Source organism: Equus asinus, chromosome 6 (genome assembly GCF_041296235.1).
Source record: "Equus asinus isolate D_3611 breed Donkey chromosome 6, EquAss-T2T_v2, whole genome shotgun sequence".
Taxonomy (NCBI): Eukaryota; Metazoa; Chordata; class Mammalia; order Perissodactyla; family Equidae; genus Equus; species Equus asinus.
The window spans coordinates 19,202,323-19,226,755 of record NC_091795.1 but is presented as its reverse complement, the minus strand read 5'-3'; the positions used below and the strand labels follow the sequence as shown (position 1 = coordinate 19,226,755).

The 24,433-nt window shown below is 49.1% G+C and overlaps 1 protein-coding gene across 9 annotated transcripts in view; it reads right to left on the bottom strand.

Annotated features, from left to right (window-relative positions):
* ACOXL (acyl-CoA oxidase like) overlaps nt 1-24,433 on the bottom strand; it is a 359,669-nt gene that overhangs the window by 229,108 nt on the left and 106,128 nt on the right. The gene's annotated exons all lie outside the window — the stretch shown is intronic.

Genomic DNA, 24,433 nt, shown 5'->3' with positions numbered 1-24,433 from the left:
TCTCCCTCCCTCCCTCTCTCTCCATCCCTCCCTCTCTCTCCCTCCCTCCCTCTCTCTCCCTCTCTCCCTCTCTCTCTCTCTCTCCCTCCCTCCCTCTCTCTCCCTCCCTCCCTCCCTCTCTCTCTCTCCCTCCCTCTCTCTCCCTCCCTCCCTCTCTCTCTCTCTTCCTCCCTTCCTCCCTCTCTCTCTCTCCCCCTCTCTCTCCCTCTCTCCCTCTCTCTCTCCCTCCCTCTCTCTCCCTCTCTCTCCCTCTCTCTCCCTCTCTCCCTCCCTCTCTCTCCCTCCCTCCCTCTCTCTCTCTCTTCCTCCCTTCCTCCCTCTCTCTCTCTCCCCCTCTCTCTCCCTCTCTCCCTCTCTCTCTCTCCCTCCCTCCCTCTCTCTCCCTCCCTCCCTCACCCTCCCTCCCTCTCTCTCCCTCCCTCTCTCTCCCTCTCTCCCTCTCTCTCTCTCCCTCCCTCTCTTCCTCCCTCCCTCCTCTCCCTCCCTCTCTTCCTCCCTCCCTCCCTCTCTCTCCCTCCCTCCCTCTCTCTCCCTCCCTCCCTCTCTCTCTCTCTCTCCCTCTCTCTCTCCCTCTCCCTCTCAGTTCCCATCCATCAGCCGCTGCCTAATCCAGGCAGTCCTCCTCCAGCGGCGGCCCTGTTGTCTAGTCTCGTCCCTCTTCTACCTGCCACAGTTGAGGGCCGCGCTGCCTTCTGGACCACTGATTCATCATCCATCAAAGACGAACAGACACCCACTTTGGGCCAGGCACAATTCAACAGCCTATAGACCCCCAGTGATCAGGGGCCACATCTTATTAGTCACTGACTTCCCGGAATCAGAAACAGAACATGTGCTCTGGAAATGCTGGAGGACAGACGGACAGATGGATGGACACGCAGACAGCTGCACAGAGAACCAGGCCCCGATCAGCATCCTGGCCCCCACTCTCCAGCTCCAGCATGCCCACCACCGAGCCCCAGTGCCTCTCCCTCCAGGGGTGAACCAGGTGCTAGCTCTCCCCCTGCCACGGACATCTGCTGACAGCAAAACCCTGGCTCCCTGATCTTAAGGCCCATGCCACTTTCCCTCCTGCCCACTTCCCTCGCCTCCCTCATCTCCCCCTACCTGGGCCTTATTCTCCAGCCCAGGAGCTTCCCGCCAGCCCAGGACACAACTGCTGTGTCACATCTTCCTGAGCTGCATTGCTGTGCCCTTGGCCGAGAATGCCTGCCCCTTGCCTTCTCCACTCAGCAAAGCCCTGGTGGTCCTCCGAGGCCAGACAGATGTCTGTGGGCCTTCCTCCCTGACGCTTTGGGCAGTCATTCATCCCCTACGTCAGTGCACGTGTTTCTCCCTGACCAGATGGGAGGCTCGGAAGGGTAGCGCCCTAATCCCAGGCACCATGGCTTCCCCAGCAACTGGCACATGCTTGGGACATAGTCAATGCTGAGTGGGTGAGCGAGTGAATGAAGAGACAGGCAGATGGGCCCATGGCCACCTCAAGCCTTGCCTCCTCAACTCAAAGACTTTCACCTCTGTTCCAGCTCCCCAAGGCAAACCCCAGCTCTGCCTCCTGGCTGCTGAGCTTCCCGGAGTGGTCCTCCTTGCCGCTGCCCGGGGCCTGGCTCCCCTCAGGACCACAGCATCGACGCTGCTGTCCTGAGGCCCCATGCCCTGCTGACCGGAAGTCAGGCCCCACATTGCAGCCCTGGACCCTCTGCTGACAGACAGCCTGGCTGCCACTCCTCTCCTAGCGAATCATTCTTTCTGTAGCTTTTTCCTGTTTTTTAAAAATAATATGTACCACTCTAGGGAGAGAAAAAAAAAGCTGACAATTTTGTTACTGAAACAGAGCTTCACTTAGATACACTGAGAAATACCATTTCTATCTATCAAGAGGGCACAGGTTAATACACCTACCATGGAATATGCATCGGCCGTTAAAAATAAGATCTTTATTTAATGATATGGAACAGTTTCCAAGATATATTGTTCTGCGGAAAAAAACTAGCTGTAGAACAATGTATAGATTATGCTATCACTCATATGCAAAAGTACACACACATAAATAAAAGTATATATTTCTCTCTCTCTACACACACACACACACACGAACACATAGAAATCATCTGGAAAGATGCACATTAAATTACTAACAGCGGGGACCCCGGGGAAGGGGGCTGGGATGGGGGCAAGGGCAAGGAAGACTGCATTTTGCAATAAGAATGGGCTCCATGTATCACTTACGTCATTAAAAACAAAATTTAAAAATAGATACAATCATCTTGAAATATAACAAATGCTCATTCCTTTAATGCCTCTTGACTGGATTCCTCTCCTGGGGCTCTAACAAAAAGGTGAGTCATCACTCCTCAGAAACAGCCTTTTCTTCACAGAACTGAGACACATGCTTGGTTTCAGAATGTGAAAGCAGCCCAGCGTTAGAAATGCAAAGTTAAGGTAAAGTAAAAATGAAAGGGTTTGCAGGCAGATCTGAAAAGGCAGCCCAACCCCGACCCTGCACACGATGCCATCCTGTCCATCCCACCCCCCAGGAGACGACGGGGACCCCTGGCCAAGGTGCCCCGTGCCCTCCTTCAACGTCTACAACTGGAAACATACAGTTCTATTTTTTTTTAACAGGCAAGCTTAGGTTTCTGAATATCGATTCCTATATTTCCACTTTGTCTTAATTTTCCTAGCAACCAGAAATTCTCCCGGAGGCCCTGCTTTTAGAAGTCTTTTCAGAAGCATGGAAAAACAGAAATCACCCACCAGAAATACGTAAGAAATGAAACCATCAGTCAGCAGAGCAGGAAGGCAACTGCCTGCCTGGACACCTGACATGCCATGACGGCCCTCTGGGTCCCCATCTTCACATCCACCCACTTACTAGAAAAATGGACCCTCAGGTACCTAATCAGAGCGAGATGTGTGGCCACGACGCGACAGTGAGACACCAGCCCCAGAACCTGGGTACAAGGCTGCTCAGGAAAAACTGGCAACGTTGACCGCACCCCAGAGCTCCGATTGAATGAGCACTTGTTCTCCGGGCACAGGCCAAGAATGGGACTGCATTCTAGTCGGTGAAAGCCTGATTAACTCTACAGAGCCACTCTGGAAGGGAAAGATATTCAGCCTGGAAAACACAGCAGGTGCTGAATCTTGGAGGCAAACATTGGCAGCACTCTCTCCTTGGGAGAGACAAGCACAGCTGAGGTGAGCAAGCATTTGGTCTCCCTGAAAAGGCTATTCCCACGTGGGTAAGAGGGGCCCCCTCTCCTTTAGCTGAGAAACACAGGTGAGGATCAGTAACTCAGGGAGCCTGAAGGAGAGTTTGACTTCCCAAGGACGTGTCTACAGGAATGGAATGTTCTGGTGGGTCTGTGTGAGCATTCAGATCCCTGGACTGCTGAATTTCCTGCTGCAGAAGAATGAACAACTTCAGGTCCCTGTGAGTTTGGTTACCATGAGTCTGCCCTTGAGAGGTGGCGATCCTCCTGTGCTCAGTTCTGGGGACTCCTCCTTCAACAGGAGACGTTCTCCTTTCCATTGTACACTGTGGGAAATGCTCTGAGAAAGAATGGATTTGACCGACTTCACCAAAGCAGTTAGTGACAGGAGCTAGGAAGGGGACTCGGGTCTTTGGGTCTCAAGGCATTTGCTGGAATGGCTACCATTTTGGTGCAAAGTCGACAAACATACTTCGGGACTCTTCTAAGCACAGTGTCACTTCCCTGCCCCAATAAAGGGGTTCGAGTTGCTTCGACTTGTCCTTCCTAATGGAGAAGTAGAAGAGAGAGGAATAACAGAAATTGGAGAAGATCTAGCCTAGTTGCACCCCCAAAGAAATACACCCACCAGTCACACAAGTTGTGAAAGTAGCCCAGCATGGACTAATACCTAAATTAGCTCTAATTTCTGCTTGAGGGGCCAGCTGTCTGTTTCTTCAGGATTGCTCATTACATGAAATTGAAGGCAAAACAAAGGACCTAACATTACATATGCTCCGCATATAGACAAGATACCCACATAAAGTGCACGAGTTCTGGGTGAGAACTCGGGGGCCCCAAATCCCAGGTGCACAGCTGGAGGCAGCCTGGCCCTCAGGAGTGGGACAAGTCCCCATCCATCTCAGAATTGGGACACTCGAGTTTTGGTCCTGTCCTATCACCAACCAGCTGGAGACTCAGGGAAAATCCCCTAATCTTCTAGGTTTCTGTTTCTTCTTTATTTATTAATGTTTTTTTCCTGAATATAAAAACTATGCACATTCATTGTAAAAAACGTGGAAAGCCCAGAATAAAATAAAAAGGAAGTAATCATGGATCATTTCATTGCCAAAAAGCAACTGCTGTTAATATTTTGACAAATTTCCTTCTGGTCTTATTTTATGCATATTGATAATTGCTTTTACATTTTGGGAGATAATTAGAGTGTACTGTAGATACAACTTAATGTCAAGCTTTTTTTTTAACCCAACATTATATCATGTGCATCTTTCTGTGTTAGCAAAAATTCTGCATAAGCATTACTTTCATGGCCATATAATATTCCATTATAATTATGTATCATAACTTAGTTAACTGGCTCCCGTTGTTATGTTGTTTCCAGTTTTGTATCATGAATAATGGACAGAAACATCTTTGCAGCATGAAATGTTTTCTGCGTCTTGGATTAATTTATCAGGATAGATTCTAAAGGTTCTTGTTATATATTTGCATTTCAGTTTCTCTGAGGGGATTAGAACAAATCAGAGCTTTGCAAACCCGAATGCCTCCTGGGGTTGTCAGGGAAATGAGTACAGTTGGCTGGATGTAAGAAGAAATTTCAAAAAACGTGTGAGTGTGAGCCCATTGAAGGCGGCCATTGCTCCAGGGCTCCAGCTGGTGGCTGCCATGTGGGATAGGGGCCAGGGTGCTGCTGGACTGCCCAGCTTGCCAAAGAAGCCGGAAATCTAGAATTTCTACTAATGTGTAAATACTGGCAACAGAGGTCTGCTTGCCCTTCTGCGCTGGCCAGCGGCCGTCCACGGCCTCTGCACGGTGGATGACTCTTTTCTGGGAGGCTGTGGGGTTTCACTCGGCCATGGGCAGCGTCTCGTCCCCATCAGGTGCTAGAGAGAGGCTACAGCACACGTCCAAGGGCTGATCCCCCGGGGCCACTCCCAGGGTTCTGTAGTTTGCTCCAATCTTAACGCTCTGTTGCTCCCCTCTTTCTGTCCCCTCTGGGCCTCTCCCTACTCACGGAACCTGCCCAGCACCAGCCTCTAAGGCAGCGAGAGCCTGGAAGGCGGCCAACTAGAAATGTCCATTTCATAAGCAGAACCTAAGAGGCCCCATTTTGCTTCCCGTTCTTGAGAACTCCGGCCCTCTCATCTCCAGAAATCGGGTAAATTCCTGCCAGCACTCCAGGGAGCCAAGCTTCCCGGGAACAGCCTGCTTTGCCCACAGAGCAGGCAGCTGAGCCCTCCGGGTGGGCTGAGGGCTGCCTGTGAGCGCAGGAGGGACCGTGTGTCTAGAGTGGGTGTGCACCCATGTGGGGGTTCTCGGGGTCCGAGGCCTCACCATACTCCCTGGGCCCCGGTGTAGCTCTGACAGCAATCACAGAAGGGCCTCCAGAACGGAGGGAGAAAAAACGCCTCTCAGAACCCAAATCCCCTCGCACAAAGCCCATGGAGGTGCCTTTTATGCCTCTGCCATCTGTCATCACAAAATTCACAACAGCTCCCCGACTCTCACGACACGGACGTTTCAGCAGGGGTCACCCGGCGCGGTTCAGACGCCCTGACAGCAAGACAATGTGCAGCAAGGTGAAGACCGGTGAGAAAATCCTGCTAAACAAACACGAGGGGTCAGCGGCTCAGAGAGCAAGATCCACTTAAACCCACTAATTGGAAATAATTCCAAGTTTTTCAGACATTACGTAGTGACAATAAGGTGCAAACACCGGATTAGTGACCTCCGAAAGACAGGGAGCCTTTGTTCCATCTCGGTAAGAGCAGCATTTCACCCTGTGTTTTGAAATTCCCATCAACTACCCTGCGTGAATTTAAAAGTTTACAATTTAATAACAAGGCCGGGGCTAGATTTTGAGTTTCTCGTTCCAGGTCAAGAAGCAGAATGTATGCAAGGGGGACTCAGGGAAGCCCCGAGGGCAGTCAGGGAGCCCTGCTCATTCCGGGTTTTCCCAGAGGTCAGCTAACAAAATGGACACCCTGAATTGCTGTCCCCAAAGGAAAAGCCACGTGTATTTTCAGTGGTTTGGGTTTTGGCAGTGGTTGTTTTTAAGTCAATTCTTGTCACGTCGTATTTGCTAAGGTCTTTAGTCTTAGACTAAAGTTTTTTGCTTTGTTGTTTTTTTGTTGTTTTAATATGTTGCAGAATTTCACTCTACTTTATAAACAACCTAAAAGAAAATAAAAGGTTTCTGAAAATCCCTTACAAGTCTGGAACCTGGTTTGGTTTGGGAGGTACGAATAGTTTGCAAAAATCAATATTGAAACAAAACCATTAAAAAAACAGAAATCCTGTCACTCCTACAAGCCCTTGTAGAATTTACCACGGACTTTGGTTCAATAGGGTTGCACTCACTTCCCACATCACTCCCACCTGGGAGAACAGGGGAGCTCGTCGGAAAATGGGGCACATTTCAACCAGCCAGCTCCATGTGTCACTTCAAGACATGGACTAGCCCAGCGGCCACTTCCTGGGGGCTCTTTGCCAGGCTCTCTGTGACACACTTGGCTTGCACAGAATCGCCCAGCTACAGAGTGGAGGAGGCAGACCTGAACCCACATCTGTCTGTCTGTCTGTCTCTAAAGATCCCAGTGTCTGTAGTGCAGACTTGTGTGGAGTTCTGGCCAAGAGGAAGGCTCTTAGGTACCCTCGGCATTCCATCTTCCGCAGCAAGATCCATGGGCTTGAGTTAAGCACACACTGATGCTCTCCCAAGAACTGTGGGCAAGCTGGGGACCGCAAGGCACGTGTCAGCCCAGGCCAGGCTCAGAGTGGCGACTCTGAAAGGGCCTGAGTGATGAAGCTGATGCACAGACACCCAGCCTTTTCCCACAGCTGAGGAAGTGAGGGACCTTCCCCTGGGACTTTACATAGGAATGCAAAACGGCTGTTCAGGTGACAGCCTTGCATGCACACGCAGGTGGAAAGCTTGCTGTACTGGATAAAAGAACAAAGTGTGACACCACGGCTGCAAAATTGCAAATAGGAAGCAGGAAGAGGAAGATGGGTTTGGGTGCTAGGCAGGTTGTGTGAACTGGGTTGTGGTGACTGGAATATCCTTGTGGCTGAAGAAAGGCTTCTCAAGGATTCCAGAAGCTGCCTCCTCTCTTTCCTCTTTGAGGAGACTGAGCGGTGCCTGGGGAGACCTAGCGAGGTACCACGGGTCAGAAACCTTGGGCGCCACCCTCAGATGCCAGGTGAGCTTCCCACAGCCTCTGCCTGAGTTGCCACCACATGCCAAGCCCCTGGTGAGCACACGCCCCTCAGCGAGTAAGACCTCGGTCCAGCCTTTTCACCCTCCTGTTTGCAGAACACCCTAAACTAAGATTCCACAAGTTGGGAATGGAATCAGGTTTCGCCTTCGGCCAAGTGCCTGCCACGGGAAGCGTCGGAGGTCAGCGGCAGCTGCATTTCCTCCGCCTCCTCCCTGGGCTCCCAGTTGGTTTCCCTCCTTCCCCTTCCTCCAGGTGCACCCCTGCCAGAGCCTGCCCAGTAAGTCTCCCTTTCATAGCGTTCTGATGAATAGATTGTCTGTGTTTTCTTTTGCATTCTTTTTAATGGCCTGGACTATGCTCCAGCGACCCAGCTGTGCATGTCAAATAAAATGTATTGGGGTCGGATGGATTCTCACATAGCATCGAAACGAACAGCGCACGAAACAAAGGGCACCCGACCACAACGTGCACATTCTAGAAAGCTCCACTAAGAACAGCGTAACTGCTACAAAAGCCACCCGGACTGCACAAATCTCAAGTCAAACGGCATCATTTTATGCCATGACTCCATTCTCTTTCTCTCTCTTTTTTTTTTTTTTAGATTTTTCAAATATAGTTATGCAAAAGACTTCTGTTTTTAAACTCACTGTGCAAATACTAACATTTCACAAAGCTCGGGCTGATAAAAATCAGCTCAGGTTGAGTATATCCTGAACACGAAGCTGTAACGGATTCAGCTTCGCAATTTGACCTTTAATTGTCAGGTAGAAATGGAGAAGCGTATTTGGAGAAATGGTGAATTTCTTTTTAAGTTATATACAAAGGTGTCGCCCCTCACGAAGCATGTGAACGCTCATCAAAGGAGCAAATGTTTAAAAACTGAAGGAAAATAAGAAGGCAAGCTTCCTGTTTCATACACAGGGAGGAAGAGGGGTCTTCTAAACCTGTAATAACACAGGTGGGCTCAAGAAACTCAGAAAAGGGTGTGTGGAAATATCCTCTTACTGCCGCAGTGATATTTTAAAGAAATAACATTTGTATTTTGTTCCATAACTAAATGAAATAAGCTAAAGCCATAGGGAAAGTACATGTGTTTACAGCCCAGCCCAGAGTCAACTTGTTACATCTGACTTTCTGTTCTGGTTAAAAACATCTCTATCTTCAGCCTGCTGGTGAATAGACTCTTGCAGCTGAGGACAGATGTGGCTAGCAACGCCTTGTGAAACAAATGCCAAGCAGCAGACCGCTACCACAGCCTCATGCACCTGCAGGTGACATCACCGGCCTCTATCTTACCCCAGAAATCTATTAACATGCAGAAACAGGTGTCATCAAACTAAACCCCACTCTTAGAAAGCATTCGCCTCATCCGCCTGAGAGTGGAAATGACAAATGAGATGCAGAACTTCCACTCGCCTGTCCCCGGCCCAAACCTCCCAGGGCACCTGTTTCCTAACATCCCAAGGACTCCAGATGCAGCCAGAAGAAAAGCTTTGGAGAAAACCCTGCTCCCTGCATGTTGCATTTTCTTTTGTTTCAGGGAGTTTAAGTCTCCTCTCTTTAGCAAAAAGTAGTTAATACCAGCTCATTCTTTGCTAATTTCTTGTCCTGAAACAGCTTTTCTCTTCGGATCTGTGACCAGGCACATAGAAGGCACTCGATATGTGTATGGAGCACATTAAAAAAAATGCTTTATCCGGCATTCGTTTCTAAATACTCCAGCAGGATATGAAGGGCAGGATAGAGACAAACTAAAATCGTCAAATGTATAACTGCAGAAACTGGGAGATGAGTAACTGAGAACCCATTGAGCTATTCCTCCTCATGTTTGAAGTTTTCCATAGTAAATATAGATTTTTAAATACATAGCAACATTTCCAGTTATGGCTCCAACCCCTCCTCCTTCCTGAGTCATAGAATCTCAACTTTGTTCATGTAATTCACCCTCCTCCATGGAGTCACTGTGCTTCACTAAGCCAACCACAGTCATCCCAATTCTCCTTGCTAGTGATGGCTTAGGAATAGACAGATGGCTTATCTGGCCAATGAGAGATGAGAGGAAGTCTCTTGAAGGGTTTCTGGAAAAAAATAGTTTCCATGCTACTACAAAGTGACATACAGGAAGAGATGGGTCCTCCTCTTCTGTTAAATTTTGTTGTATCTGCATATGATATGACAGCAAGAACCTCAGCAGCCATTTTGTGACCATGAGGGAGTCAGCCAAAGACAAAACTAATATGCTGAGGGCTGCAGACAGAAAAGATCAAAGCAAGCCTGGTCCTTGAGGATGTCACTGAGCTACTGAAATAACCACCCTGAAACTCCCTCAGTTCAGGAATCATTAAGTGAGAAAACAAACCACTTACTGTTTAAAACAGTTGAGGCCAGGGTTTCCTGTTACTCATAGCTAAAGGCATCCTACCTGATGGTAAATAACTGTCAACAAACGAAGGAAAAAATGGACGAAGAAGATTCTGATGTACAGACAGAATTATCAGAAAGTCTTAGCGGCATCATTTGAGTCCTAGTAAAGTCAATACTGTTGTAATTCCAAGTAAGAGTTGAGATTTGCATTATACATCCCCTCAGCACACAGGGTCTTCTTTCTTTTATTTTGTAGCACATATTGTGTATTTCCTTTCTTTGGCAACCAATCAGATGCTTCTTTGTATCTTTGCCTTTAAAGCTGTTCTTTGATTTGTTTGTAGCACTTTCTCAAATGGTATCTCATATTCACAGTTATTCCCCAGATGAATGGGGCTCCCGATATACCAGGAAGAGCATGGTCTTTATCAGGTGGCTGTGTGGTCTTAGACAAATTCCTCAACCTCTCTGAGCATTAATGCCCTTATCTGGAAGACAGAATTAGTAACACCCATCTTAGAGTGGGAGAGAGTTAAATGGGGAAGCCCACAGCGGGTCGTCTAAAGCATAGCACACTGCCGTTTCATCCACATCAAGACTGGTTTTAAGGTCAGGGGTAACTGTTGACAGCTGGCAGAATCACTGTTTTTTCTTCTGCCCTTGCTTTCATGTATACAAAAAAGAAAGAACAAAAGAAGATACAACAGAATGTCCCTCTTTATGAGCAGTTGTGTCTCCAATACCTAACATTTTTCTTTTTCCTACCTACTTTCATCACACAGGACATGTGATTAAAAAGAAGCTCCTCAAAGCTTTCCTTTCAAACAAAACAGGCCCCTTGGAGTCCGTCCACTAGCTCAACTGGGAGAGAGTTTCTTGGAACACAGGCTGGTAGCTTCATCCCCCCAGCACCAACTTCTGGTCATCAGGTGTGATGGATTGGGGGGCGGGGGGCGGGAGGCAGGCTGAACGGAGTGGTGGTCTCTGAATCCCTGACCCCACACCAGCGGGACAGGGGCCACTATCTCCCTCTCTTTCTCAACGGAGGAGATGAAAAGTCCCTCCCGGATGCCTTGAGGAGGGGCGGCCTCTGCTCTAGGGTTGAGCGGGCGCTTTCCACATCTTTGCCACATGGACTGCTCTCCACGGAAATTTTCCATCAGCGCTGACTGCCCTTCCATGCCAAACGTCATTCAATCGCTCTCCCACCAGGCTGCAGGCCCCTGCTGCTGACCAGTCAACAAGCACCCCTCCCTGGGGCTGGAGGTGGCTCATGGCTGGGAGCCACAAGAAATCACCTGCAGGGCCCCCACAGTGTGGGTGACACACTTTAGGAAACATGTCTCCTGTTAGGAGTCAGAGGCCTGAGACTGAATCCCCACGTCCACCTGGCATAGAACCATCACGTCCTGCCTCCTTTGTGAGGATGAAGTCGCCTCTGCCTGGTCCACCACAAACAGCTGCAAAGAGGAGGGATACTGGAACTTGCACCGGCTAATGCTCACCTGCCTGCCAACCTTCTTCCTCCTCCAGACGTTGCCTCCAGCCCACCCCGTGGAGCCTGGTAGGGCCGACTACGCCCACGCCCCTCACACACGCTCATGCACTCACGCCTAAGTGCAGGCACACTTCTTTTAATGCCCTCACAAAACAGCATCCCCACCAGGGGCACCAGCGCCAGTCAAGGTGCGCTTTCGCCTTTATCTAGTCAAGGTAGATAATCAATAAATACTGGTTGAATGAATAAACAAATGAATTTACATTCAATTGGAATTTTTTTTAAACATCCTGAATTGTTTTTCATTTTAAGATTAGAAAAGGGGGCGAGGGGAGAGGGAGATTGGAAAAAGGACGGTCAAGGTAAAAGAATCAGTTACCTTCTAATTACCTGTCACACTTTGTGACTTATCGGTGGGGCCGGACCCTGCCGTGTGTCTCCAATGAAAGCCACACTAGGGGTGGAAGAGGGCTGGCTCCAGGGGGCAACAGTGAGTCTCAGAGTTGGTCTGTGCTTCTAGAACGTTGCATAGACCACCACCCATGGATTCTGGGTCATCTACCATTTAGGAGGGGCTACCCTTCTCCTCAACACATTTGTATGATCAACTGAAAGCTGATTTAATTTCTATGTTTAAACAAAAAAGCAAATAAATGAAACAGAACAAAAAGGTTTTCAAGGAATATCGGAGAGTATTTCGACAACACAAAAGCCAACACAGCCTGTGAGCCTCTTGATAACAGATTTGATTCAGTCTCTGCTGCTGAGCATGTGACACCTGCCAGGCCCTGAAGATGGAAAGAGGAACAGTGCTGACCTTGACGAGCTCTGGGTCTAGGGTAGGCTTTCTCCATCTTGGACTATTCATGTTTTGGTCCAGGTAGTTCTTTGCGGTGAGGGGCTGCCCTGTGTGCACTGCAAGATGGTCAGCAGCATCCCTGGCCTCTACCCACTGGATGCCACTGGTACCCTCCCCCAAGATGGGACAACCACAAATATTGCCGAACGTCCCTGAGGGGCAAAATCAGCCCAGCTCAGAACCATTGCTCTAGGAGGGGTGTAAATAAGCAGCCACAAGATGTGTCACCGTGTAAGAGGCCAACACAGATGGGAATGTGGACGAGGGAGCAATTCATTCTCTGGAGGAGGAATGGTGGGGACACCTGCAGATGCCTACAGGTGAGAATGTAAGTATAGCTCCCTCTGTGCCTCTAAGCACCCACTCACCATCTCCACCCACCACAGGCCCTCAGGAGGTGGAGACTATCTTGTATAACAAAAGAAGCCACGGTTACCAGCAGTCGCATCTACCTTATGAAAGACTAGGGAGAGTAAATTTACATATTTACTTCTCTACAGAGCACTTGAGGCTCTGCCAACCTCAGCAGGAAGCAAAATCTAAGTGATAAGATACCTCAGGAAAAAGAAAAAAGAGCTGCCTCAGCAGGATTCCTTTTGCGTGGGGCCCACAGCGGATGGCACAAATGCCACTCCTTTCAGAAGATCCCCCAGGTCTCCCACAGACCCAGTCCCCTGTGTAATTTAGAGGCTATAGAATGTTCTTGATGTAGCGGTAGTTTGAGCCACATAAGAGGCCGAAATGTCATTCACACAGCAAAAATTGCCTATAAACAAGGCACCTTGGTGACTGGAAGGAGGTAAATCTAGAACTTTCTGTGGCTAGCTTAACAGAGTCTCAGGATTACATCTTGCCAACTTAGCTGTCCATTAAAACTTGAGGAACACCCTTCAGGAGGAGGGAGTCTGAAACCATAAGCCACGCTTGCAGGTGAAGCCACAGAGAAGCAGCCCGTGAGGCAGGTCCCCCCACACATCAGCCTGAACAGAGAAACCCAAGCAGGGCCTCGGTAAACTGCCCTCCCACAAAACAGGTGATGACCAACCACTGCTCACCATCACATGATCCACTGGACCAGGACAATATGGCGCCAGTCCAGGGACTATAGGGGAGGACCCTGCACTTCTTCTCGTGCAGCAGGACTGTCATAAACACTGGCCTGAATAGTGGCCAGTGAGCTGGCCACCTGGCCCTGGCAGAATGGCAGCTCCTCTCTGCACAATGAGGAGTGTTCTGGTGGCCTTTGTCCAGGCTTGTTTCTCTGTCTGCCCTCAGCCCCAGGGCACTGTGCGGCCCATTCACTCGGTGCCTAGTGCCCTGCCCGGCACTCGGTGCAATCAACCAAGTGGGAGTTGGGGTGACACCAGCCACATTCACCTGGGCAGCCGGGGGCAGAACACAGAGCTGCTTTCTCAGTGCTTTCTCACTGGTGAGATCTGGAAACAGCTGCACCCCATTTCCCCGGTCCCTGGGGAGAGGGCAGCGGGCCGATGAGTTTTCCAGATGGATGAGATGAGCAGCACCTCCTGAAACGTGACCTCAGGCACCTGCACTGGGGACCTCTGCTCCACGGAGGGGAGGGAGCCAAGCCCAGCACATCATCCCAGCACCGCCTCGGGGATCAGTGGACCACCGACTGGAGGGCCTGCTCTGGCAACCTCTGGCAACCCCTCAAGTGCTCTCTGCCCTGGCAGCAGCCCTGTGGGTAAAGAATAAGGTCAAATCCAATTGCCTCAGGCTGAACCACCCCTGCTGGGAGAGCCTCCAGCACCTTTCCATTGAGAGGCCACGTTTGACGGATGTCCTGACTGCACCTGTGAACTGGCTTACAAGGAAAGCCTTAGAGAGACCAGCGAGTTACACTGCAGAGTTACACATCTAACAACTCACCTTCACTGAAAATAATAAAGCAAGTAAAACTATGCAATCAGTGCCTCATCTGGGGCATACAAAACACAACATCACTCCATAAGCAGAATGCCCTGGGCCCACACCCGGAAGCACTTGGTGCAGGACGATCGGCGTGGCCTCAGACATGTGGTCTCAGCAGAAGAAGTGGTCCAGACTCTCCCCTGCCTTAGTGCTCTCTGGTTCAAGGTCACTGAGGTCTAACTCAACTACAGCAAAATTCACCCGTTTTAAGTGTCACCTTCCACGAGTTTTGACAAACCTATACAGTCATGTAACCATCACAATCAAGACTTAGAATACGTCTATCACCCCTCAAAAACCCCTCATGTCACTTTCCAGTCGGTCCCTCCCCCTGCCCTGGCGACCCCTCATCTGTTTTCTTCCCTGTAGATTTCCCTTTTCCGGAACATCGTACAAATGGAATGAGACAGTACGTGTGCTTTTGAGCCTGGTTTCTTTCCCTCAGCATACTGCTGTGTCATTGCTGAGTAGTATTTCACTGGGCGGAGGGGCCCCAGTTTGATCATCCACTTCCCAGCTGAAGGACCTTTGGCATCGTTTTCCGTTTAGGACTGGTATGAATAGAGCCGCTATGGCCATTTGCATACAGGTCTTTGTGTGGGTGAATGTTTTCATTTCTCTGGTGACAGGACTCCTGGGAGCGGACTTACTCGGTCAGATGGTAATGTTTAACATTATAAGAAACTACCAGAGTGTTTTCCAAAGTGGACACCCCATTTTGCCTTCCCTCCAGCAACGAGAGTTACAGTTACTCCATATCCTCGTCAGCACCTTCATATTGTCAGAGTTTTGGAGTTTTGCATTTTGTTGTTGTTTTGGGATTATTTTTTCGGTGTGTGGATTTTTTATAAGCTATTCTGATATATGTGTAATGGTAGCTCATTGTGGTCTTAATTTGTGTCTCCTTAATGACAAAGGATGTCAGACATCTCTTCATGTGCTTATTTGCCACCTGTATCTCTTCTTTGGTTAAGCATCAGTTCAAGAATTTTTGCCCATTTATTAAGTTGCTTTTTTGTTAAAGGGTTGTGGGAGTCCTACACATATTCTGGATGCAAGCCCTTTATCAGATATGTGTTTTGAAAACATTTTCTCTTGGCTTACAGCTTGTCTCTTAGTTTCTTAGCTGTGGTTTTTAAAGAGCAGGTGTTTTTAATTTTGATAAAATCCATTTGACCAACTTTTTCTTTTATTGTTTATGCTCTTTGTATCTGAAGCAATCTTTGCCTGGCCCAAGGTTACAGAAGTTTTCTGCTGCATTTTCTTCTGAAAAGTTTTCAGTTTTAGGATTTACTTTAGATGCATGACACATCTTTGTTCACTGTTGTACATGTTCTAGGTATGGACTGAAGGTTTTAGGTTTTGTTTTCTTTAATGATGTCCAATTGTTCCAGTACCCTTTACTGAAAAGATTATCCTTTCTCCATTGAATTACCTTGGCACTGTTGTTGAAAATCAATTGATCATTTACGTGTGGGTCTACTTCTAGATTCTTTACTCTGCTCCGTTGACCGACGTATCTGTCCACGCACCAACACCACCTTGTCTTGATTCCTACAGCTTTTATAATAAGTCCTGGAGTTGAGTAGTGTAAGTCTTCCCACTCTGCCCTTTTTTTTTTTTTAAAGATTTTACTTTTTTCCTTTTTCTCCCCAAAGCCCCCCAGTACATAGTTGTATATTCTTCGTTGTGGGTCCTTCTAGTTGTGGCATGTGGGACGCTGCCTCAGCGTGGCTCGATGAGCAGTGCCATGTCCGCGCCCAGGATTCGAACCAACGAAACACTGGGCCACCTGCAGCGGAGCACGCAAACTTAACCACTCGGCCACAGGGCCGGCCCCACCCACTCTGCCCTTTTTCAAAATTGCTTTGGTTATGATAGACCTTTTCCCTTACATATAAACTTTTTAACTAGCTTGTCATTTTCTTCACAAAATGTTTTTGTTTCTACATTTTAATTTGAGTTGTGTTGAATCTCTAGATCAATTTGAGTTGAGCACCTTATCTTTTTGAAAGGAATGGAAGGGTCCTTTTTCAGGGAGATATTATAAAAGAAAGACTAACAGTTTTTTCCCCGCCCCACGCACATAGAATGGCTTTGCCAAATGGCCTTGGTTCTCAGGGCCGGGCTGTGGAGTTTGCATGTTCTGATGTGGAGGGGCACGTTGGGGAGACAGGAATACAGTCTGCCTCCCCAACCTGCTGCCTGAGACAGAAAGGAAAAGACATACAGTTGGGGTCTGGCCTGAGAAGCAGCCTTGAGACCTAACAACAGAAAGGAGCATGGTTCTCAGAAAATCTTTGAAAATGAGGTGACATCTTAGAGGCCATTGGGGGTGAGTGGGAGTTCACTAATGCAGAAGACAGGAGCGAAGTTAACTCTTCAAAGGAAATAGCAAGAGCAAAGGATGGAGGAGGCAGGAAGCTCAGGGCTGCAAAGTTCAAGGAGACGGGGGTTTGGGATAATGTCTGGAATCTCACGCTAAGGGTCAGAATTCTGTTCTCTAGGCATGGAAGCCCATGGATGCTTCTGAGTGGAGAGACATGATCAGGTCTGTGTTTGAGAAAGATCCCCCTGGTGGGAGTCAAAAGAATCCCGGGGAGACTATCCTGTGGGTGTGGCAACAAATGAGATGAGCAGGTTTGACTGGGGACATGGCCAGAGCCTAGACCAGATGCCCCCTAGAGGACGACACCACCAACTGGACACCAGACGAGGAATTAAACGGAGACAGGAGAGGCACAGGAAGGTACATCCACCCCCTCCTTACTCCTCTGGACCCTAAAAACATCTACCACTCGCCAGCACATCAGCGCCAGGCTGAGCTTTGCCAGAAGACGATGACAACAGAACTGTGACCCTCAAGGACCTCACTAAGTAAGAGCCTATAACTCAGACACCTGCAAATATTCATATTCTGCTCTTCGGGGCAATATTTTGTGTTAAGGTTATCTTAAACATGCAACCTCCCAAAAGATGGCTTTGCTTCTAAGATGAGACCATTGGGGTTGAATACATTTTCTTGGCAACCTTGTATATAAATCTGGTAAGAAGCTCACTGTGAAGGCCGAAAAAGAGACAGATGGAACAGTCAGCCAGAGAGCCCCAGTGACAGAGACAGCTATCACCTGGAAGGGGAAAAAAGGGCAGAAAGGCATCTTTGTTTATTTTCACAAAATCTGGAAAAGAACGGTCTCCCCCAGCTGTCTCCACAAGATCAAACCAGCTCCCACTGGGAGTCGCTAAGTATTGGCCAACACTTGACATCAAAGTCCAACGGCCCTGCTTCTTGTCCTTTCTTTCCTTTGTATTCCAAGATGACAGTTTCATTTGTTCATCGATGCCGGTCCCTTCAGTAAGCGCTCTGATTCATCTATAAACTTCAAACTCTGCTTGTAATCTAAATCAGAACCCAAAGCACAGGACCCCTCCCCTTCTTGCTGGGCCCTCCGGCTCACTCAAAACAAATAGCCAGAGGCAGCCTCGGAGTGACCGCTTAATCAGAGGGGCTACATTCCCAGTGTAAGGTCATGCCCACCACAGTCCAACTCAGGGACAGTCAAACTGCCACCCTGCCCACTTCTTTTAGACTGATCACATGCAGGTTCCCCAATTCTCCCTTCTCCTCACCAGCCCCCAGGGGCTTGGTACCCATAACTCCAATATTAGGTTTAGGGCACAGGCCTGAACGGGGTACCAAACCTGGCCTTTCTTAGGGTCTACGAGGAACCTATGGGAAGAAGGCTGGTGTGGAAAAGAGACACCTTTAGGCTTCATCTAAAACTTAAACCTCTGTAGACTTCCATTTAGCCATAACAGTGCCAAGTGGAAAATTTGCTCCCTTCCTCATTTATTAAAGAAAGACAATCAGTAAAAACAAAACACAAAAAACAAAATAATTCTCTTGGGGATGAGGTTGCTGCTCTCTCACTCTGCTTTCAGGAACTTTTCTTGGAGATGCGGGCATAGGGGTCACATGCAAAAATTCCACACTGTTGTTCACGTGGCCTCTCCATTGTCCCAGAGAAGCGAGAGCTCAAGGGCGAGATGATCACTCTGGGCCCAGTTCCTCTTGGCCCAGGGCTTCCCACCAGGAGGGAGTAGACTTCTTCGGGCTGCTGCAGTGTGACAGGCAGGAAGACCATCTCAACTCTCTTTCAATCTTGTAGAAAAAGAAAAAACAAAACACCCACACAGTGGGGAACAATTTCCCCACTGTGTGGGTGGTGGGGCCCCGAGAGCTGTTATCTGCAAAGGGCACTTCTGGGGGTTACCCAGCTGTCACCACTGTGTGGATTCCACCGAAAACCTCAAGCCAAACAGTGGAGAATGAATATCAAGAGACAATTTTCCACTCTGTGAAAATGACTTGACTTTACAAAAATAAATTCAAACGCCAAAATAATAAGCAAAATGTGTGCAGGACCTGTTGTTAAAGGCACCGTCGGTTACAGCAGATGCTCTCCCTTGCTGGGTACATCTATACCACCAGAATGTGATGATGTCATTCTCCGCTTCCCGACCCTTCAGCATCTTACCGCACACGATGTCTCTCTCACACACACACGCACACACTCATATCCCAAACAGACAGGTCTGGAGTAACTGGTCTGGCAGGAGTTGGAGGGTGAAGCGCCCTGTCTCGGGGCAGGGGTGGGAGTGGTTGTGGTGTGTCTGTGTTAGTGGAGGGGGGAGGGTGTTCTTAACCTTGAACATGTGAATTTAACAAAGGAGATCTGATAGTGGAAGCACTGACGCATATGCCTGAAAACAACCCCAGGCATCCTTCTGGCCTTGAGCCTCTTTTTTGCCACACGTGGGCCCCTCTTGCTCCGGGCTGCTCTGAGAGTGCCGCCTGCTCGCCAAGGTTATAGGATTTCGGCGACTTCTTTCCTTCCTGCCACACTCATGTCCTTTAAGTCCTCCAATCTGTTCCTCCTCATAGGTGAGCCCATCCTCCCAACCCCGCCATCTCAGAACCACGTTTGCCGCCTCCTTTCCCTTCATCCCACCCCCATCCGCTAAGGGAGGGGGTCGGCTGGGTTTTCTCCGCCATCTCTCCTGGCCCTGGCCCTCCTGTCAGAATTTTGGAGACAGACCTGATGATTAGAACCTAAAGTCCCAAACTTTGCTTCCAAAAGCATCCCCACCCACACAAAGGGGACCCAGGAAGCCCTCGATCCTGGCCTCTAGGATACGAGGACACGTGACAGGAGAATTGGAAATCCCTTCTCAATATCAACCTGAGCCTCTGAAGTGACCCAGAACTACACAGACACAAGATCAAACGCCTTTTAAAAAAGTAATCGACAGGAAAACCATATGGCTGTTCCTCAAAAACCTAAAAATAGAATTACCATATGACTCAGCAATTCTACTTCTGTATATACCCAAAAGAATTGAAAGCAAAGTTTCAACAAGATATTCATATACTCATGTCCGTAGCCAGCATTGTTAGCAATAGACAAAAGTGTCCATCGACAAATGAATGGATAAACAAAAGGTGAGATATAGATAGATAGATATATATATATATATATATATGTATGTATGTATGCAGTGGAATATTATTCAGCCTTAAAAAGAAGGAAATTCTGACACATGCCACAACATGGATGAACCTTGAGGACTTCATGCTAAGTGAAATAAGCCAGACACAAAAGGACAGATCCTGTATGTATTCACTCAAATGAGGTTCCTAGAATAGCCAAATTCAGAGACAAAAAGTAGAATGGGAGCTACCGGGGCTGGGGGAGGGGTGGGGTGTTAGTGTTCAATGGGGACAGAGTGACAGTTTGGGAGGATGCTAAAGTTCTGGAGATGGGTGGGGTGATAGTTGCACGACCATGTGAGTGTACTTAACATCACTGAACAGTATACTTTTTAAGGGTTAAAATGGTGAATTGTACGTTAGGTATATTTTACCAAAAAAAATGTAATCAACAACAGGATGGAAGTTTCAGCTAGTCTAAATAGGCTAGCAGGATCTTTAAAGAGGGGACACAACCAGAAACTCACACCTTTTATCTTCCTCCTCCTCTGTGAGGACAGAGGTGAGTAACAGGGCCAGGCAGCAGGAGGCAACACAGTGACCTGGGGACCTCTGAGAGGAAAGGCCGATTCCTCCTGTGCCTGCTGACCCCAAAGACAAGACAAAGAACACAAGATGAGGGGCAGGTGGTGCCAGCCTGACCTACAAATGGCTCTTCGGTGACACCCTAAATGTCATCAATTCCTGCAGACTTGGGATTTCCCCAAAGATGGTTTCTCCCCACCACAAATTGACAGATGCTGTTGCACTTCCTGGAATTTTTAAATAAGAATTCCTTGTATTTCAGAAACAATTTTTGAAAAACACAACCTCTGACAACACCCTCTCCATTTCCACTGTCTTTAAGATGTTGGTACCCGACAGGCCAAATGCTCCTCAGTAACTCTCCTCATCTTGGCTTCTGTAAATGGGACATTTACACTTTGGTACAGGCCCAGCCAAGCCAAGAACATCTACACATCATCACTGAGTTACCGCAATCACTGTCTAATCCTTCTCTCTGCTCCTAAAGTCTTCAGACTCCTGTGCGGGGACACACAGCTGCTGCCGGCAGCCTTTTGTGAATACTGCCCTCACTGGGCCACCACTGGCTCCGGGGTCCCCAGACCCCGAGGTAGATGGTGAAGGACCTTGGAGCTTGCAAGAGAGTCTCTGTAGATCTCTTCTCTTTCCTCCTCCTCAATCTCATTACTTTCCGTGGTGACTTATTTCGAGTTTTGTCTGTTTTTCGCTGCATTTATGTAAATATCCATGACTCCCTGCTCTGAACTTGATAGCCCAGAGCCAGAACAGAGGACAGGACAGCCTGGAGGCAAACACCCCTGGAAACACAGCACAGGGGCAGCCACGTTCGCCAGGACATCTCCCGTGAGAGCCCAGAAGGTGGCCTGGCCAGGAGGAGTGCAGGGGAATACTGCCATGCTGCTGAGGTGGGGCCCGGCCTCTGAAGAGAGATCTCGTGTAGGACAGACAGCGGCTGAACTTCCCCCAGCATTCTGTCCAGCTCTGCGCAGGCCCTTTGTTCTGAGGAGTGGGTTCTAAGTTTCGGGTTGAGGCTGAAGTACCAGGGCTACAGAAGGTAGGCTGAGGCAGCCAGGATCCAGCCCATCCCTCCACACTCTGCCTCTCCTCCAGATAAATGTCCAACAGTAACTTAAAGACTATGTCTTCTCAGTGACCAGCATTATCAGCCTGCCAGGGGCATCTGCCTGAGCCAGCTGGGCCTGCCTCTCACTCTCCCACTTTAGCAGAAGGAGAATGGTTTCAGATTTGCTTCCTCTAAGAAGCCTCCTTTGATTGGTTTACCTCCTCCTCTAGGACTTGTGGCTATCCTTAAGTATTCTTCGCACATCCCTATTGTACATCTCCAACTAGTAAGTGCCTTGTAGCACAGACAGCCTCTTAAATTTCTTTTCACAAGTGCTCTAAATAAGTAGTACTCAAACATTCAGTCGGGTTCTTTGGCAGATTGCATTCTCCAAAGATGACCACGTGAAGATCTCCCACCTGACACGCTCTTGTAACACTCTGACCGATGCTCCTGCTGAGAGGTGAGGTTTCTGCTCCCTCCCTGTGAATGCAAGCAGGGAGGGGCTTGGGACTGCTCCAACCCGTAGAGCAAGGTGGAAGGGATGCTCTGTGACTTCCCAGGCTGGGTCACAGAAAGGAGACAGCCTCCACCAGCTCTCTCTTTCCGGGACACTCACTCAGAGAAAGGCGAGCACCATGCTGTGAGGAAGCCCAAACTAGCCCATGTGGAGATCCACACAGAGAGGACCAGAGGCCCCCAGCCATCATTTAGCATCATCCACCAGACACGCGAGTGAATGAGCCTCCACGTGACTCTGTCCCCAGCCCTTCCGTCTTCCAGCTCAGGCCCCAGACTGGGAGGCAGAGACAAGCCATCTTCGCTGCCCTTTTCAAATCCTTGACCCATGCGCGAGCACGATAAATGGGAGCTCAGTGACATTAGGCGGCCATGGGAACTGGGGCAGTTTCCATAAATGTGACCACAGGATGAGCAATTCCAAACCTCTACCCTCTCTAGAATCAAGTTTTGTTAACTGCCCCCAACAGCCTTCATCACAATGGAGCTCCTGTTCTCAGCTCGGGGGTCCACCTTTCGACTCAGCGTCGTAACCATGTCTACCCACCACATTTCCTCAGCGAGGCTGGTCTGCTCTGGGGAGCGGGGAACCAGAGGAAAAGTGCTCTACACTCCGAGCAAAGCGCTTCCCTCCAGAGCACCCCCGCTGCCCCCCACCCCATGGGGACGCGGATCTGAATCGCCGCCCAGTCAAGGGTAAGAGTACATTTTTCCTTCCCCAGCGAAGAACGTGTGCAGCCCAGAGGAGACTCTCCACCAACCTGGGGTGGTGTCGGTGACAATACAGAACGGTGCCAGCACCCACCCCGGGCACGGTGGGGGAGCAGGACTCTCTGCACAGACACAGGCCTGGGCCACAGTCAAGCGCAGGGCAGAGGCCCATCCAGCCAGGACCCCTTCCATCTATCCCGTTCCACTCTCACCTGACTCCATGATTCGAGAAGGTCCACGGGTGGGCGGAAGTCCCTCAGCCTGACGAAGCGTTAAAAAGAGAGCTTTCTTCTCAAGCTCCGTACAAACTCTGAGTGTCTGCCCACGTTAGAACGCGCCACAGCAGAGGAGCCCTCCCCATCGTGGGAGAGAGCACAGTCTGTTCCCCAAAGGAGAGCAGGGGCTCGGCTGTCCCGGGGAAGAGGCACCTTCAGCTCACAGAGGGACAGGCAGCGGTTTTTCTGATGCACAAGACTCACAGAGGAGGGAAATCCCACCGAAGGAAAAGAAAGGAAATGGTAAAATCTCTCGCTCTGTCTCTCTCTCTCTCATACACACACACCCCCCATTCTAGAGCAGAAGAGCAGATCACATTTAGGACACTCCAGAAGAGGCTCTTGCAAGTTCCAGGGAGAGAATTTCCAAGCCGCCTGCCACACATACACACACACACACACCCCCCAGCATCCAGCCAGCACGGAGTCCAGGGCCCACAGTCCACACCACACTTCCTATGTGCGGAGCCCACGTGCCTCTCAGCACAAGGGAAGAGCGTGCTCTGCAGGCCACTATGCCTCGCCATGTGCAAGCACCAGGCACACTTATGACTCCAAAACGTAAAAGCCATCAAGGGCTTCTCGGGAGCAGCTTTCCTCCAAGGGTACCCAGAAATGCCCCACAGGAACACCTTTCTTCCCACACACTCACTTCTACTGCCCCGGGTCCATCCTCTCCTGGCCACCTCCCGCTCTAACCTCCCCAGCTCCCCAGCAGCTTTCCAAGTCTTGGTGACCGCCCACTTTATTGCCCAATTCACATTTCACTGTAAGCCTGCAGATAACTTGTTACAAGCATTTTTAGAAGGCACACTCATTTTGAAATCAGGTAACCATGACTTGTTTGTGGAGAGCTGGCCAGGTGTCCAGAGCCATCCGTTGTACCCCAGGAAGGTGAGCTGGAGCCCGTCACCAGCGGGTGGCACTTTGGGGAGGCTGTGCACACAGTTTGTGTGAGGACAGGAGCATACTGCTTAGCGCCCCTCCACTGGGGCTGGAACTTACTTTAATTAATTCAACACTTTAGTACATTTTGATGCATGCAAAGGGGAAGGTTTGATACCAGTACAAGAAACAAACATTTTTCATAAATATGATGCAATTGAAACAAAGGCAGAAATCATGAGGCAAGGCAAAAACAGGGGCTTTTAGTCATTCTCAGGTGCATCTAAGACAGGAGGCGGAGGCCCCGCATAGAGGGGGCAGGGCTCACCTGGCCCTCTGTTGGCCTGGCCCTGCCGCTCATGCAGGACCACCTTGATTTCCGTTCTCACCCTTAGCCAGAGTACATTACCCAGAAATCACTTCTGTGTCCCTGCTCTAGAGCATTATACATATATATATATATATATATTTTTTTTTTCTTCTGAGGAAGATTTGCTCTGAGCTAACATCTGCTGCCAATCTTAATCTATTTTGTATGTGAATCGCCATCACAGCATGGCCACTGATAGACGAGTGATGTAGGTCAGCACCCTGGAACTGAACCCAAGCTGCTGAGGCAGAACCTAGCCACTAGGCCAATGGGGCTGGCCCTAGAGCATTACATTTCTTGTTTTAAAACAAATGAGCTACCTGCCACCACTTTACATAAAAATCTTATTCCTCCAGATAGTGCTTAACTCTCGCCAATCAAGCCACTAGAACAATCTCATCTAATTGCTGTGACACTGACACCATGGGTAGAGCAGCCAGCAAAAT